Genomic DNA, 3,337 nt, shown 5'->3' on the forward strand with positions numbered 1-3,337 from the left:
ACTCTTCTATAACTTAAGACACTTAGGGAAATTTTCATCTGCTCTTTATGTTATCTTCTTTCCAAACTTTCTATCAGTCTCTCTCATTTCTTCATTCTTTCTTTATAAAATATTATGTTAATTGTATAATCTCCATGCCTTTAATTCTTTTGTGCTTATTTACATAATGCATAGATTACATCCAGAATACTGTTTACTCAATGTGGTATGGATAAATCCTTGATTCCATTTTTAGTTTTCTAAAACTTGTTTGCCAAATAGAATTATAATTTGAGAATAGAAGTTTCCTATAACCAAAAGAAATTCTAGGGGGAAAAAGTGATCAATTTTAGTGCAGAAGTACCTGCTAGACTTAACTAGTAGATAACTGGTTCCAATGACATTTGGAGAAGGCAATGGCACCCCACTCCAGTACTCTTGCCTGGAAAATCCCATGGATGGAGGAGCCTGGTAGGCTGTAGTCCATGGGGTCATGAAGAGTCAGACATGACTGAACGACTTACCTTTCCCTTCCAATGACACCACAGAGAGATGTAAATAAAATATCATTTATATGAAATAACCTAGTTTCTGATATAACTAAAATGTCTATTTAATAATAATAGTAAACAGTAGACAAATTTTGAGGCACAATCCCCTCTACAATTTAGAGAATAAGATGTATTCCTGGTTTTCTATATTTAACCTGCACTAGAGTTGGACACGACTGAGCGACTTCACTTTCACTTTTCACTTTCATGCACTAGAGAAGGAAATGGCAATCCACTCCAGAGTTCTTGCTTGGAGAATCCCAGGGATGGCAGAGCCTGGTGGGCTGCCGTCTATGGGGTCACACAGAGTTGGACACAACTGAAGCGACTTAGCAGCAGCAGCAGCAGGAATAAAATTAATATATCCTAATGGAGATGCTATTTTTTTTTAATGATAGTATGTATGGTAGGGTTTACCTTCCAAATTTCTAGACTGGTAGTCTTAATTTCAGAATATTCAGAGATCAACAAGTACATGTCATACATATCTGGAAAAAAAAATCTATTACAAGGAAAGCAGGAAGTACATGAATAATTCATTGGCCGTATTTGATATGCCTTGCTGTCTGTCCTAAAGCTGTGATCTGAAAACATGATTTGCCAGGATTTCAGCAGAAGCAGGAGGGAGGGAGCTGGTATTGCTTCCAGCTTAGCTCCTGGAATCCCTGGAGATTGAGAGGCTACTGGACTTGACCACCTCGAGAAGAAACTTACCAGAAACAAAAAGCATAAGATGAAGAGATGTATATTGACCAATTCTATGGTGAATATCTTGAGAACTCTTCTGAAACACTTGATCATTCAACCAATGAGTTTTGACTGACATCATATATCTGGGTGGTTTAATGTATGAGACTTGCTAAATCAAATTCTTCCTGTATTGCATAACGTGTATCTACTTTGACAATGCATTGTGTCATCATCATGGAATAAAGGCAAACAAACTGCTGTAACAAGACATGTGTCTTGCTGCAGTCGACTGGCATGGCAATAAATCTGAATGACTTGTTTCTAAACTGTCTTTCATCCAAATCTGCTTCAACACTTTGTAATGATTACATTTGTGGAGAGTTTTTCATCTTAATTTTTGCAGCTGGAGATTGAGTAGGGAAGTGAGAACGTGTCATGACTGACTAATTACTCAATATCACACACAGATGTATAAAAACTTTTGGAGAAAATTAGGAGGTTCATATTTGGTTTCTCTTCCTGGGAGAAGGCAACTATTGTGCATGCATTTGTATTTCCTTTTAAAATTAGCATGTAAATAAACAAAATCTATGTTCTTCTCTCTATAAAGTAAGCTTCATTTTCACTCTTGAATTCTATCAAAGACTTGCCATTGTCTGAGTCTTTGCAGCCCAATGTCTGTTTCAGAAAATCTAGACCAGGGGTGCTCAGCCAAATCCTGGAATCAAAACAGGTCATGAAGCCCTGTATGTCCATCCAACTATTGCTATTTCTTTTTTTATATAACCATTTTAGTATCGAAGTATAGTTGATAACAATGTTGTATTAGTTTCAGGTGACAGCAAAGTGATTCATGTATGTTTGTGTGTGTATGTGTATACATATCTATTCTTTTTCAGATTCTTTACCATCATAGGTTATTATAGGATATTGAATACAGTCCCCTTTGCTACATAGTAGGCCCCTGTTTTTTATCCATTTTATATATAATAGTGTATATCTGCTAATCCAAAATTCCTAATTTATCTCTCCTCCTCCCATCTCCTTCAATAACCTTGTTTGTTTTCTTTGTGAGTCTATTTCTGCTTTGTAAATAAGTTTCTTTGTATCAGGTTTTTTTTTTTTTTTTGGATTCCATATATGCTGCTGCTGCTAAGTCGCTTCAGTCGTGTCTGACTCTGTGCGACCCCAGAGATGGCAGCCTACCAGGCTCCCCCGTCCCTGGGATTCTCCAGGCAAGAACACTGGAGTAGGTTGCCATTTCCTTCTCCAAGATTCCATTTATAAATGATGTCATATGATGTTTGTCTTTCTCTGACTTACTTCACTTAGTATGATCATCTTCAGGTCAATCCATGTTGCCACAAATGGTAGTATTCCATTCCATTTTATGGCTTAGTAGTATTCCACTGTATATATGTACCACATCTTCTTTATCCATTCGCCTGTCAATGGATACTTTGGGTGCTTCCATGTCTTGGCTATTGTAAATAGTGTTGCCATTGACATTGGGGTGCATGTATCCTTTTGAATTAAGAGTTTTCTCCAGATGTATGCCCAGGAGTGGGATTGTAGGATCATACAGTAGCTCCTTTAAGTAATTTCCATACTGTTCTCTATAGCTAATGTATCAATTCCCACGAACAGTGGAGGAGGGCTCCCTTTTCTCCACATCCTCTCCAGCATTTATAGTTTGTAGACATTTTCATGATAGCTGTTCTGACCAGTGTGAGGTGACACCTCATTGAAGACAATTGCTGTTTCTATCAGACATGGTGAAGGATGTGTAAAGTCTTCAATGTGCCCACTTACCTGGAAGTTACAGCTGATACCCTCTGGATTCAGAGATCCTGAGATGCTTTGATGAGGACTGACTTGAATCTTCCAGTCCCTTTTCCTCCTCAAGGTTCATAAGCAGCTGTCAGTTACCCCATAGAATTAAATTCATCAGTAGCCTCAATAACCACCTAAAGTTCTCACATCAAATACTTGTTCAATGAATTTTGAATAAATAAATTTAAAAGCCAACATTCAAATTACTTTAAAAGCTTTCATACTTCCAGTTGGTTTCTGAGACAATTCATAGGTATTTTATTAGGTGTAACTGAGCGACTTCA

At 37.3% G+C, this 3,337-nt stretch overlaps 1 long non-coding RNA gene across 1 annotated transcript; it reads left to right on the plus strand.

Annotated features, from left to right (window-relative positions):
* The first annotated feature begins 384 nt into the window (after positions 1 to 384).
* Positions 385 to 1,546, plus strand: LOC147355236 (uncharacterized). The gene is made up of 2 exons (XR_015143960.1): positions 385 to 533; positions 1,108 to 1,546. It is a non-coding gene; the product is annotated as an uncharacterized LOC147355236 (long non-coding RNA).
* The last annotated feature ends 1,791 nt before the right edge of the window (positions 1,547 to 3,337 follow it).

The sequence above is a fragment of the Bos grunniens genome, chromosome 17 (genome assembly GCF_055505025.1).
Source record: "Bos grunniens cultivar Pamir isolate PY7600 chromosome 17, Bosgru_T2T1.0, whole genome shotgun sequence".
Classification (NCBI taxonomy): domain Eukaryota; kingdom Metazoa; phylum Chordata; class Mammalia; order Artiodactyla; family Bovidae; genus Bos; species Bos grunniens.